Below are 15,700 nucleotides of genomic sequence, written 5' to 3' on the forward strand. Positions count from 1 at the left end.
CTCTTTCAATCTCTCACGTTTAGCCTGGCTTTCCTTCTACACGGCTTTATAGATTTAAAATAGCAAATCCTTGTCTGTGCATGTCTCAGGTCTTTTCCTCACTGTAATCTCACACACACAATTGTCTGAATGTTTTTTGCTGGATAAGAGCACTTGTATCTTTATACACATTGTGTAATGCTATATAGAATAAAGTAAAACATTTAAGCATTTGACTTACAGCTCTGGGTTTACATCAGTATCCTCTATTGGATATGTATATGTATGCATATAAGTGCATATAATCATGTGCTCTCAAATGGCTCTAAATGGCCTGTTACAGCATGTGTGATTAGTGGTGCTTGCTAAAGCAAACATCACTGTTATTATCTCACAAATGTATGCTTTTTCTTCTCCTGAAAGTTTACTTGCGTTTAAAAGGAGCTCGGACAGATCATATTTCAGGGTCGGAATATTATATACAGATGTAGGGTGGGCTTTTTTGACCTCGGCTATTCAGGAACTCCATAGCAATATTTCTGCACCTGAATGTCATACAGATATGGAGGTGGTGTCTTTTCACTTATTACAACTTTTTCTGAAAATCTGCGAAATTGAATTTGTCTACTCTTTAAAGCAACAGCAAAGTCCATACGATGTGACGTTTCCAGCACACCGTTTCTGTCCGTGCCTGTGTAAATAAGTCTCGTCGATACGTAAGTAGGGTTTGATCTTCAAGCATGTCTCCCTCCGAAGCTGAAGCTCAGCCGAGGAATATCTTTATCAGTGACTCCTGAATTCTCATCTTACCCCTGCTACTATAATGCATTCTCTCATGCTCACTCGCGTTCTCTCCCCTGCCCTCTCTGAATGCTTTGAAGCTGGCAGAGTCCTTGAAAACCTCCCTGCAGACTGTTCATTTGCAGAATTCTAATAGAGTTCTCAAACCCCAGAAACATTCCTTCAGTCCATCACTTCAGAGACTCCCAAATCTCAACATTGGATATACGCTGTAAAGGTCTGTGACCTGTCTTGCGCAGAGATACCAAGGGAGAAAGATTAGCAAGCTGCAGGACAACTTTTCTTTTCATGAATCTTCAGTCTTTGCTTTCTCTGTAAAGCCGAATTAGAATGGCACATCAATCTGAGAATGACAGGCGGTGTCCTTGAGATGGTGTATTTCTCTTCTCTATAAAAAGTGCATTTCAGAATTACATTTAGATGAATGTCCTCGTAAACTAACGCAGGCCCTCCAACTCCGTAATGGATAGCTGATGTAATGAGATGAATATTCTTAAAATGCAAACAGGGAGAAAGTGAAGTTAAAGTTCTGCTGGCGGCCTGGAAATGAAAAGCTGATAAGAAAAATGTTAAAGGCTTAACGAGAAGAGATGGAGATAAGGAGAAAATAATAGAAATGAGAACGACATGAAAAGAAGAGAATATCTGCTCAAATGTTTACATACCACCTAAAATATGTGAAATGTTTATTATTGTTTTTTCATCTGATGAGATGAAATGGAGAAAGACATGAGACAAAACAAGATGAGATGAAAACGATAAGATTACCTGGAAATTATATTAAAATTTGACAAACGAGATGAGATGGAGAAGAGATAGAGTTGAGACAGAGAAAGGACATAAGACAAGACAAGATGTTACAGAGAAGAGAAAGCGATGAGACAAGATGAAATGGGTGTGCATGAGAAGAGATGAGATGACACAAGATGAAATAGAGAAAAAAAGAGAAATAGATGGCACAAGTCAAGATGGAGATGAGAAAGTGATGAAACAACACAAGATGAAATGGAGAAAAGAAAAACAAAATTGGATGAGATGAGATGAGATGGAGAAGAGAAAGACATAAGACAAAACAAGATTAGATGGATAAGAGAAAGAGAAAGAGAAAGAGAAAGAGAAAGAGAAAGAGAAAGAGAAAGAGAAAGAGACGAGTTGGGGTGAGAAAGGAATGAAACCGTACAAGATGAAATGGAGAAATTAAAGAGATCAGACAACACTATGAGATGGAGAAGAGAAAATAATGAGACAAAACAAGATTAGATAAAGAGCAAGACCAAATGAGACGGAGAAGAGAAAGTGATGAGATCTGAAAAAGATTCAACAACCACAAGATAAGATGGACAAGATAAAAAGACGAGAAAAAACAAGACTAGATAGACACAGTGAGGTAACAACAGTACATCAGATCTGGCTGAAGGAACATTCACACATTTAGTCTGTTTGCAGCTCAGTGGCAGGTGTGAGGAGGAGTTTTTCTCTGTTTCACACTGACTCTTCACCACCACTGATCCTCACTATGAGATGTGTACAGCAGTGTGATGTGGCCCAACATCAAATCATTTTACTACCAACTGGCAGAGTGACTATTTGTCAATATGATGTGTGCAGTGTATATTTTACAGTGCATGAACCCTCTTAACTTGTGAAATGACTTGGCTATGAAGGAACCTGTGAAAATGTACTAATTTATGTACCTGAAGTGTGTTTGCTTTGTCTCTCTTATCAGAGAGAGGCGAACGCTGATGTAATATTCTTTGATCCTCTACAACCCAGCACACACAGATGCTCTGTCATCTCTTTGAGTACCAGCATCCTGCTGAACACACAAGTGACTCTTTCAGACCAGAATGAAGTTAAATACATCCTCAATACGCTAGCCTGACTTTAGGTAAATAAATACCAGAGCGTATTCCACAGGGGACCGAATAGGTACAGAATGAGATAAAAGAGAAATGAGGAGAGAGAGAGAGAGAGAGAGAGAGAGAGAGAGAGAGAGAATAAGTAATCTTGTGGAATGGTATCCAATTGGAGGAGAAGGAAACCTTTTCGGTTCTTCTGAAAATCCCTGGCTTTGTTTACTGCCTCTTTGTAGCCGGGTATGGAAAAATATACATCTCTTCCGTCACAGACTCCCCGGTGGGCTTCTGTTGCTCCCCGAGAGGAGGTCCTGTTACAGGCATATGCCCACACTCATGATCTTCACAGAGCCCCACACCTGTTCTGAGAATCTGCGTCTATTTGTTTCTGTGCACATGCGGATGGGAAATCTCACCCACTTGAGTTGAGCACTGTGCTTAGTTTCTAGTTGTCAGCCATAAAGCGTTTAGCAAAGAGATTTCACGCCTCAGAGGGCAAAAATGTCGGTCTGCTTGCCATATGGAGCACAACATGTCAACAAACTGTAGATGTCTAAAAGCTTCTAGCGATAAAAGGAAAGTTTGCTTTTCACTTCCCAGAGAAATGAAAACTTTAATATATTTAAAATAATTGTTTTTCCTAGACAGCAAAATGAGACTTATTGTCTACGCCTCTATCAAGAGGAAGAAAATGTTTCTTGGGGAGGAAAACATTTCAGTTTCATAAACTGTGCTCTGATTTGCCAATACACAAGAGACTGCAATGAGAAGATTTTAATAAGTCCTTCAAGAAAAATAATTTGAAATTTAATTTACTATAACAATGATATCTCAACTACTGTAAACTGTATGTTTCTCATTTGTATTCTATATTTATTTCTTCTACTAATGAATTTAAAGGGAATCTGAAACATGATCAATACTGTACTTACATAAATAAAAAGAATGAACAGAGAAAATGAATGCTATTCAAAGGCTTGCTTAAGCGTGTATAGTATTCAATAAAACGGGTGATTAAGTTGAAAACATCCTTTCAAAACAGCATGGTAGAAGATCACAGGTCATTTTCCAGCCAAGCGTTGAGGAATGAGAGTGATTTTTTTTGCTTCGAAACAAATTAATTGAGCATACCTCTGCTTTTCATTCCAGCGTGCAGAGAGCCTGCGATGGAAATAAGGAACAATGGCAATGAAACCCAATCTCCAGGATGCCTGCAGGTCCTAGTGTTGAAACGTGTAGCCGGCCCACTACTTTGGCCCACTGATCAAGCAGATGAACAAGTGCTGGCTTTGTTTGGAAAGAGAAGGGGGAGTTGAGATGTCATAGGAAGCCATTGGCACACCGAGGCATGTGGGGTAAGTTAGCCGGAGAGGTTTGAGTTTCGCTCCTAAGTGCAGTTGTTTTGCCGTAGTTTCACCATGTCTGACCATAGCGACACTATTGTTTTGACAGATCAACACATCTTTTTTTGTTTATCAGGTTTGTATGCTTAGTAAATTGCTTTGCTGATAGCAGTGACAGATAATGCATCTGTTTTTTAATGCAGTCTGTGTTGGCTGTGAACTGTTTTGTTTACATTAGTCTTTGTCTATTATGTTTGTTTTTTCCACATCGCAATTCATAATGTGATACATATATCAGAACACCCTTGGTTCCAAAGAAGTTAATATTATGGTAAACAGAAAAAGTACAGCAGGTATTTGATTATTTTTCGTCTACGAGACACAAATGTGACTGGAAATTCACTTTGTTGAATCCTCTTGCTTCCGTAAGGGCTGTCACAACACCATAAACATATCTACCGATACTATACCAACTGAATTATCACCATACCAGGTAGTATCACAATATTTTGCAGTGTTGATGCAATTCGTAATTTAAATCGACGTAAATTTACAAAATGTTCCGATATGGTAACACAATATCACAGCAAAAACGTAACTTTTTAACGATGTGGCGAATTTCGGCTAATTCATTTGAATGGAGAGGCTCAGAGATGACGTATTTTTGTATGCTGACCCAGAAGTAAGTGCCGCGCTGGTTCACTCGACCGTAAAACTAATCACATAGACTTTTGGAAGATCGCAAAAAATGAGCTCTGTGATGAACAATGTTTTATGATGTTTACACGTTTTGTCAATCAAGATAATCTTTACAAATTAACACAACATTTGTTACCTTCCTAAAGCGGAAATACAATCGGCACAAGTAAAAGCAAACGCAATTCTATAAACAGACTACACTTAAGGTCGCTTGATATCAATGTCACCACCACCAGGCCTCCAAACTCTTTCAAACGTATTAAAACGTAAATGTTTTCCCCGGTAAATTACTCCGCATCTATGTTTAAGAAATTTGACCCCATGTTGCATCATTTGTGAGCTTTATATGTGTGATGACATCTAACATCGCCGCCAAAGTAAGTAGTCGCTTTTAGCAACCGCCGTTTTAAAGACACCATAAGGCTTTAAAAATATCACAAGCGGGTTATAATTGGTGTGTTTTATGTTACAGAGTAAGACGTGAAAATATTTACAGGTTTTGTTTACCCCAGACCTTTTTTAGGGTGATTAACTAAAAAACCCATTAAAAAAAACCTATAGACTTTGGAGGGATGGAACCGGAAGTCCTAAAAGGCCTACTCGCTTCCGGGTTTTGCCTACAAAAATACGTCATCCCTTCGGCTCCCTATTGGTACAATCTCATTCATATTTTTTTGTATGATTTGCTTTTTGCACAATTGACATTACTTTAGGGGTGGGGTTAGGCTTCAGTATTGCTTTTTTCTAGTAATCATACATTTTAGTAGAACATACAAATTCATACGTATTACCCACCTCTTCAAAACCTCTGAATTTTTGTTAAGTCTTAAGAATGACTCGCTGCACCATTTGTCTGAATTGTTCAAAACAAGGATTAATTTAGAAACAAAACATTGCTATTTGTTGTTTAGAGAAACAGAACGATTCTCCTTTGTTTGGAACTTATTTAACAGCTGTCCTGTTTTCACTTTGGTTGCTAGGAGAGGGAAGGTAATTGTGTAGAACAAAAACACACACGCTATGTCTTATGAGAGCTATAGAGAACCTGCAGCTCAAACATATTTAATAAATATGCCCCCACAAAAGACTGATTAAGAAATTATTAAATCTGTGTAAATTAATGTTGAAGAGCCTGAAATATTTCCAATAATGCGTGCCAGCTTTATAAAATAATTGTGTGCCCACCGGTTAATGTGCTTACGGCGCAGTATGAAGAGCGTAATTCACACTGCTGGGGAAAATGGCATGACAAATGGAAGTGACAAGCAGCAATGAAGGTTAGCATGGCCGGTGATACTGAGACACAGCACAGGGAGACAAGAGCAGATTTACCTTCACTCAAACTCTATCTTTTCCCTTCATCTACCGCACCGTGAAATCTCTCTTTCTCTTCTCGCTCGCTCTCGCACAAGCACGCGTTGGATCGTGCAGATCAATACCAGTCTTTCCAGTTTGCTACAGTCCATCGTATTCTCACAGCAAGCTAAAAATGATCTGATCTCTGGCATCTCGCTAAAATCACCGGGCACTTTTCTGGAAGCTGTCACGCAGCCACATCTGTTTGGTGTTTACACTTTTAGCGTTTGGAAAATGGAGCTATGAGGTCTTCCTGAGAGACTGCAGGGTCAAGGGCACAGGCTCACGTACAAGCATCTTGTATTTGCCCCTGTGTTTGTGGGATTTAAAGGAGTCTTTTGTGAAATATTCAAAGTACGCCTGGGCCGAGTGATTTTTTTTGTGTCTTGTAACAGCAGGGCGCTCTTATGAGGTGTAGCATGGGAAAAGACCAATGCTATCACTTTGAATGTGAAATTAAGTTTGTTATTTTTTACATTTCGAGCGGTTTTGGTCTGGTGTGTTTTTTTTAGTTAAACAAATATTCAAATTACACTGTAAAAATGTTTTGTCAGCTGACATACAAATGTGCTTTATGTGGCAATGTCCAAGCTATCTGGTTTAATACAAGTCAGAAATGTAATTGAAAATGAACAATTCAACCTGACTATTACATTACACTAATAAAAGGTATGGATTCGATGGATCATATCGTCGTTGTCCTTCTGTAATCTTGTCGAAATTCACAGCGTTTCAGGAAATGGAAAAAACACTGTAACTTAAATGAGTGAATATGTGTTATCAAAGTTGACAGGCACATTTTTAAAGTGTTGACTAATAATAATTATTTAATAAATTAAAAATCATTAAATATGGAGATACAAGGTTTCAGAAGGACAGGAGTGATATGTTAATTTTTACCACCTACAATTAAAAAAAAATTATAATAGTATAAAGGTTTGAATATTTATTGAGGGTGTGTGTGTGTGTGTGTGTGCGCGCGCGAGCGCGTGCACGTGCGTGCTTTCATTCATCTACAGTAACATTCTAAAAAATGCTGAGTTATTTTAATGGTTTGGTCAAATCATGACAAACCCACAAATAGGTACAGAATACTGAAACTATGGTTTGTGTATCATATTTTTCTGATTGTACCTTAATTTTGCCTTGTCTTTTGGGAATTTATTCATAAAGCCAGGGCAATGCTCTGTAAAGCCAACTACAATGCGTTTGTTGCAGACGTAAAATCCTTATTTGCCACTTTTATGAGTAGGCCTATGTCTAGATCACTGAATGCCAAAGCTATGAAGACTTCTTGGAAACATAATATTTGAAATTGTAACCTCATAGTTGTAATTCCTATTGCTTACTTGTTTGTTTGATTTTGTCCCCATTGCTATTATTATTCTATTCGTCTTTCGTGTATTATATGTTAAAAAAAACAGGACAAACCCAACCATTGTGTTATCAATTACTCTAATAGGCCAAAATGCTAGGTTTCCACCCAATGGTTGGGTCAAAAATTAACACTTTCTGGTTTAATTTAACTCTACAGTTTGGGGCTGTCCTTTTTTGACCCAAACCATGGGTTAAAAATAACCCGATATTTTTAGTGCAGGGCAATGTTTCATTTTCTATTATATTCATTTCTATTATATCAGAGGCGGTCGTACCTTCTTTTTCTCCCTTCAATCATTGCTGGTACTGGCAAAGTTGTGTTTGGATCAATATTTGATTCAGTAGTAATTTGTTTGACCTATAGCTCACACCACATTCGGACTTAAGTTACCCTGCAATACCTTACAAGGTGTTTTACAAATCACAACATAATTCCACAGAATTTTTGTGGACTTGACCAAATTGAGACATGTTTGCAATTGTAATATTTTATCCCCTCTCATTATATTTGGCATACAGACCAATATTCCTCCGGTCGTTTTTGATTAATCAAACTCTCGTAACCCACGTTTTGTGTAAAATGCCTGCCACTTTTGACTGCTCCCAGGCGCCAATTTATCACAGCACTTACACCTCTGGCAGTCCGAGTATCAATCTACGCAGAGAAGAGATTTTTTTGTCAAGGCAAAATGCACTTAAACTTTTCATAGATCTGCTTATGTTTTTCCTCCTTAACAAAACTTTAACGAGGTGTGGAGAGTCCAGGAATATTAGTCAGAACGAAAGATCTCCTCGAAAATATGGCAGTTAAGTCTCGGCATGGCAAGTTAACGATTGAGCTAGTCCAGACCACAGACCTGCATGCACAAGGTCCACCCTGTTACGTGCTGTGTGCAATTTTCAGAACCGAGGCTGTGAAGTTACACAACAGAATAAAAATAAGCAATTCACAGAGTTTCTTTCCAGTCGTGAATAACGTTTTAAAATGACGCCTGTAAATTGAAAAACTGACTGAGGGAGAGAGAGAGAGAAACAGAATATGTATGTCGTAAAACATTAAGACGCCAACATTAAAGTGTCACCAAGGTAGATTAAGGAAGAAAAAAGTAAAATATCCATGATCGTTAATTTTGATGACGTTTTCTGGAAAGCGTCCATGAGCTCCCAGACGTCGACTTCTTTAATATCTGGAGGAGGACTTTAAACTCCACAGAGGAGCAGGATGCGCATGAGAAATGTTTATTTACACTTATTCAATCAAACAACCTGGGAGGAGGGATGTCTCTTGCTTGTATATCATGGGGGGAGGGTTTATGTTACATATATCGTGTCGAGAAAGTACAAGCTAAACTGAGATACGGCGTGAGCCTTCACAGAACATTCCTAAAGGCTCTGCGCCATGTTACGATAACAATCAAAGAGTAGTAACAACTCACTCCCACAATACGTCTTCGCGTCTACCTCCAGCGAGCTATTCATTCCCCTCTGGCCAGCGGACAGACCGAGAGAGGGGGTGAGAGACGAAGGCAAACAGATAGAAAAATACATTCGCCGACCACAACGGGCCCTTGTAAGAGTCGACGGGCTTGTTTCTCACATAGATTTTAGCAGGCAGAGGGGGAGAAAAAGGTGAATCTTGTTTTCATTACAGGAGAAAATTGAACTGGCAGCTATTGAGCTCCATCAATCATGAATTCCATCATGGGCTGTCAGGGTTGAGTTATCACCCTGAATGGCATTCCCACACACACAGAGGGCACCGGCTCGACTCGGCACACAAACCGTCATCTGTCTCTTCCTCTGCTTCCACCGTCACCTTTTTTCACTTTTTATCTCCTTGCCGTACAATATGCATGATATTTGCCCATATGGTTTCCTAAAGTACAGAGGTCTGCTGGGAATTTGCCACAACAAAGTTATTGAATGTACAGCGGTGGCCAAAATTGATGTCTGAGGGGCACAATATTGTACAATATTGTACTCAGGTTAGAATAAATATATATCAACATATGGTACGGTGGAAAATAAACAAAAAACTCAACTTTGAAGGTTCAAAATTGGACAAAATTAATTGGCAAAAAGGCAAATCAAAACAATGTATTTGGAAATATCAGTTTTGTTAATATAGCAAAATAACTAAAATTTCAATGGAAATAAAACATACATTGACAACAATTTCGACAGTTATTAATATTTTTGTGGTAATATTATAGTCATTGTCGTGGACTGTTTCTTTATAAACTTTGCATGTGTTGTGTCATTTTCTGACAGCAAGGCAATGGCTGTTGTTCGGTTACCATGTACAAATTATCTTCTTTTATATTCAGCACAAGAAAGAAAGCCATAGAGGATTTAAATGACATGAGGGTGAGAACATTTTTAAAAGAATTGTTTTCCAGTCACAAAGCTGAGCTTCAGTTTAAACTACAAACACACCAATGCAACATGTAACGTGTAACATTCCCCCCCCCCCCCCCCCATTTGCAAAATGAGAAAAAATGTCAGTGTTCCAAAGTTGGACATCACTTTTGACCATTACTATAATGTTTGGAACCATGAATGAATTCATGTACTATATCTATATAGTGAATATATTATTTACAGAGGTATTAAAATGTTATACCACTGTCCAACCGTGATACTTTTACCTTTTGCTCAAATAGGCTGTTTCATTCTCTGCTTGTGTCTGCTGGTATCACAAACTTGGAAAATGGTTTCGATAAAAGTTCAAGGAAAGATAAAACAGGAAACTGGCCATCAGTATATTTAGTAGCATATTTAGTAACGTATAAGTAACGTTTCTTTTGCATTCCACAAACATTACACTGGAAATCATCAACTTGACCCAAAGTAAATGAATCCTTCTAAAGACATGAAAACGAAATGTTGGGCAGTGCCATTGATTGACAGCTAATTCAGACTCAGTCAAACAGTGGGGAGTGAAGTTTTCATTGGAATCTGATTCTGAACAATAGCTGGCAGGCAGTTCACGTATTGCTGCGTGGAGGTAATATTCGATGTTAAAGACACGGTTCAGTCCGGTGAGACGCACGTTCCCTACACCCATAAATAAACAGCAGCAGTCTGTAGTCTACGATCTGCTCCATCTTTTTCTCTTATTACCAGCTAACATCGATTTTTTTCATTACTTTTTTCTTCCCCATTTGCCCTGCGGGGCAGGTGCGTGAAAAAAATATGAAACGGAAGGATAGAATTTGCCTCTCTATATGTCTCTGTGTCTGTCTTTGTCTCTCTTTCTCTTTATTCTCTGCTTTTATCTCTCAGTTTTATCCGTATTTTTCCCCCTCCTCTTTTCTCTCTAATCCCCGCTGGCTCCGTCACCACGCGTTTGTGCATCTGTGTGTGTATGTGAGAGGCCCAACAGCCCTCTGAATTGAGTCGTATTGATTTGAGAGCACATTTTATTTCAGCGATGCATCAGCCAAGATGCACAGCATCAAAAGAGCTGAGGGGGATGCTTTCATGTCGATAGACAGGGTGTGTGTGTGTGTTACCGCCTGAGATCAAGGTTTCTGTACGTGTTTGTGTTTGGTCAGGGGGAAAAAAGATGCACAGTGTGAGAGACGCAATGGATAGTAAAAAGAGGGCATGCACTTCAGTTTTTAAGAGAGAGATCAGAGTGATTTTAGTAGCTCCGTCCATTCCTGTGATTATCTGCTGTTTATTTGAGCTTGTGACTGATCCCCGTTTGCTTACTGTCTATCAAATAAAGTATTTTAAGTTGGGTTAAGTACATTCCAGGTCATATTATGTTGGAAATAGTATGACAAAAGTCTCTGGATTGTACTGATGTCACCTTTAAAGGGACAGTTCTCCCAAAAATGTTCATTCTGTCATCATTTACTCATCATAGAGTTGTTTCAAATCTGTATAAATAGCTTTGTTCTGATGAACACAGGGAAAGATATTTGGAAGAATGCTTGTAACCAAACAGTTCTTTGCCCCCGTTGACTACCATAGTCGGAAAAATTACAACAGTCAAAAGTGCCCCTGAACTGTCGCTTTCCTACATTTGTCATTAGAACAAAGAAACCTATACATATCCTTTAAGTACTGTGTGCACATTTATGAGTGACGGATAATGGAGCCTATCACAACTTTTTTAGAATACACACACATACAGAAGATGTTTCCCAGAACATCCACCAGGTACAGCGTGAATTCAAGATCCACTACACTTGGTTGCACAACTAAAAGCGTAATAGTTTGTAACAAACCCATATTTTTTGTGTAGGGTTTCACATTTACTCTGGACACTGGCTATTTTCTATTTAGTCTAATCCATTTATTTATTCTCTCACATGAACTCACACTTTTGTAGATTTTTAATAATCAAACTTTTCTGGCTTTTATATATTTTGTTTCAAAACAATTATGTTGCATTACGTGTAGAGCTTAAGTGTGTCAGTGTATTGTTTTTTTTTTTGTGTAAATAATTTTATTCTTGAAATGATTTTCAGAATAAAAAATTTCACAAGCTTTTCCAAAACCAAAGAACAGCAGTTTGTGACGTTTATTTTTTCCACTGTTTGAGTTGGGAATACAGATCTGAAGTGTCCCCATCTGTTTTCAAAATGGAGAAATGTGAATGTTGAGAAATGTTGACCGAAGTCATAATGAAATATTTCAAAGAGAAACCACACATTTTGAAAAAAAACATAACTTCCACATTTTCAGTCTATGAAACCACAAGTGTTCATTTCAATTTCTTTCTTTTTATCTTAACCTAATTTCTATATTTCAGTCACTAATTTTATTTTAAATTCTTTTCATTTTAATTACAATTACATTGTATATATTTTATTTGCACAGTCGAGTATACCAGATTTCACTACAGGTTGTGGTGACAAATAAACGTCTTGAAAAATATGAGGAAAAGAGACTTTATTTTATCTTTGTGACATTATCTGATAAGAAAAGTCATTTCAGCGGCAGAGCAGGTTAGGACATTCTGATAAAAGATTCCAAACACTTCCTTTGGAGTAACATGCACAGATGAATTGTTCACAATTACAACCAAAAACATGTAGAAAGCAAATAGTTTATTTATGCTAATATTAAAGGAATGGTTTAGACTAGTGCTAATGTGAAAAGGAGTATCAAAAAACGAATTACAGTGTACTTAAAAAATATATAAGTTCCCATCAGCAACTGAACGCATACTTAAGTGTGTGAACTAGGATGCACTGAGCCTCAAAGATGTTGCAGCCACAAGGGATCAAAGTTCTCCAGCATGTATCAAGAGTGTAGCAGCATGTTATCAATTATACACGAGGGCGAGAAAAAGTTAAATAAAATCATTAAAAGAGTTTTATCTGAAGAAGAGCTGCTGTGATCTTAAAGTATGCTCATATAAAATTCTGATTTTAATTGAAAAACAGAACTCTTCTCGCCAAGTTGTTTGCATGGCAATGCTTACACAACACTTCAAACACACATTCTGCATGGCGCCAATGAGGAACAAACGTCATTAATCTATCAGAAATAGCCAACTAAGCGTTGTGGCATTACTAGAGTCAGGAACTATTTGACAAAGGGGGGGAAGTTTAGTTATTTTGCCTCATGCAGGTCAACATCACACAGGAGATATAACACCCTGCGGACTCATACAATACAATCGGGCTCATATTCTGACAGATTTTGACTCCTGTGTTGAAATACAGAAAATTAAAAAATTCATTTGAGAGAATTCGTTTTTGTCATGTTGAATGCCGAGCTGGCTGAAGAGTTCTTTGATTTTACCAGAAAGTGGGTATTTTATTCCACCGTGAATTGCTTTAAGAAATGCAAAGCATGATGCTTTGGCAGCTTTCTAACTATTGTCAAATTTCTGTTTACAGACTGTTGCATTGCATATCACCTATTTACTATTAACTTCAGCACTCGGACTTGACAAAATCATTAGAAGTCCAATTGCGTACATGTAAAATGGTAAGCACTTAAAATACTCTATTTAATATATAGGGCCCTTATAAAAGACACAAAAAGTGTCTGGACTGGAGTTTATCATTTAGAGTGCTTGTCTAAATGACGATCTGTTGCAGAGGGGTGAGAATACCAGAAAGATGAGAGTGGAAAACTTAAGTGAGCACGGACTCCTCTATGCTTATGGCTCTCTGCTGCAGAGGGGGAGGACTGTAGGGGGCTTCATACCATGACTGTTAGATCTAAGAGAATCGAGTCTGACCCAATTTACAGAGGACGGAGAAAGAGAGAGAGATTGTGGGAGGGGTGAATGAGGAAGAGATTGAAACAAAAGCTAGGCTGTGAGAGTTAAAGAGGGGAAATATAGATTTCACCATGCTCAGATTATAACACACACCTGCTTAAATGCTGTAAACTAAATATTGGTGGTGAACATGCAAAACAAGTTCAAGGAAGGGTGGGATGATAGATATCATAAGGATAAACCATAATTTTGGGATGAGTTAGATGCTGCTAGTGTAAAGTTGCTCCCATATGACGTCACAGGAATAAGACACCAATATTTATTATTTATCTGGGGTGGTAAAACTCCTCAATGTATCAAAGATCTAAAATAAAAAACATTCCAGCAGAAGTGAGCTGCTTTAAATGACATTTACGGTCAAATTGCGACACCGTGTGGTTAAAGAGGATATTATGACAAGAATGATAATATCGACGGGATCAGAGGTGTGCACGGACCTCTGCTGGTGCAGGGGTGCAAGCAAAGCCGATCCTTCCTATACGCAGACTACCCAGGGTGCGTAAACCACCAGCGGGCCCCTTGAGTCATCAAAAACACTATTGTACTACTATATAACTAAGGATGCATGATACTAAGCTCATGTAGTCGCACTCATAAAAGTTTGTGGAAAGCACATCATTTTTTTCATAATGTGTTTGAGTTGGAGTTGTTTGTAACTATGAAGCTATTCCATTTTTATTAGTCACACTGTGTTTTAAGACCCACTTGTGTGGTGAGATGCTCACATTGTGTTTTTTCCAAATGTTATTGTCTGCAGGACACTTACTACTAGCCCCTCTTAAGTCATAACATCAAAATGCCATCAAATAATTATTTATATTCCTACAGAATAATGCAAAGAAGACAAAGACTGTGTGGAAGCTGTCTGTCCTCACAAAAAGGGATGCTCTGGATGTAGACATGAAATATTTTTTTTTTTAAAGTTGACAGTTAAACCTGAAAAAGATTAAAGAAAAATTGCAATAAGACAGTGACACAGGACCTATTGATTCAACACTATTTAATAGTATGCTTTCTCTCCCAGCAAGCAGCTTCAACATACAATTAAATTATTTTATTTAACTGAAGGAAAAGTGAAAAATTAATGCCACAAAAAATTCTAACTCTGCCTGTCACCAAAAATCTGCTTATTTCCCCATTAGTCCTCCATGACAAATATCATTGGCAGCCTCTCTCTCCACAGGCAGTAAATATACAAAACACACAAGGCATCCCATTTTACCTTGCCATGTTTGGAAACTGTTGATCTGATATCAAATCAAAATACTCTAACACAGATGTATGACAACAGACAGTATATTCATATATTATTGTGGTCTATAATTTATTTACATTTTATTAATAATGTTTAATAAAGAGATATAATATCGCATCATGAGAATCAGAGATAATATCATAACATTAACGGCCGGTCAATGTTAACTGACCTCTAGTTAAGCAACCACTAAGGCTTAGCCTGACAGTTAGCCAGCCCTGGACCAGACTAGTTTCCCAGCATAAGTGGCTATAGTAACCGAGTTGGAACTATTTTAAGTTTGCTTTATGAAACCGAGTCGGACTTGCCAAAATAAGTCTGGTTTATTTTGTAATCTTGTTTTATGGAACATAATGGGCATTTTGCCCATTCACCCCTTCCACCAGGGGGTCCCCTCTCTCCTTATGGATATGAACTCTTTCGTTTTTATCAACACCCGGACTAAAATTCACACTACATTTCCCATAAGTCATTGCCTGAACTCATTGTTTAATCACCTCCACCTGTGTCTTGATCTGTGCGGCACCTCTACCTATTTAAACCCAGTCAGCTCAGTCATACGTTGCTGAGTATTATGTGTCAAAATGTTACAGTGCTACCAAGCCATTGTCTGTTATGGCTGCCTGGGATTTCATGTGTTTGACTTTTGCCCGCAATCTGTTTGTGATTTTGAATTATCCCTAATAAACGGTTGCGTTTGGATCCGCACCCAAGTGTCTCTGTGTTACACTGTGACACCAAGTTTAGCTGTTACAGGTTTACCAATGGAAGAGGGCAAAGATTG

This window comes from Barbatula barbatula (genome assembly GCF_947034865.1).
Source record: "Barbatula barbatula genome assembly, chromosome: 3".
NCBI lineage: Eukaryota > Metazoa > Chordata > Actinopteri > Cypriniformes > Nemacheilidae > Barbatula > Barbatula barbatula.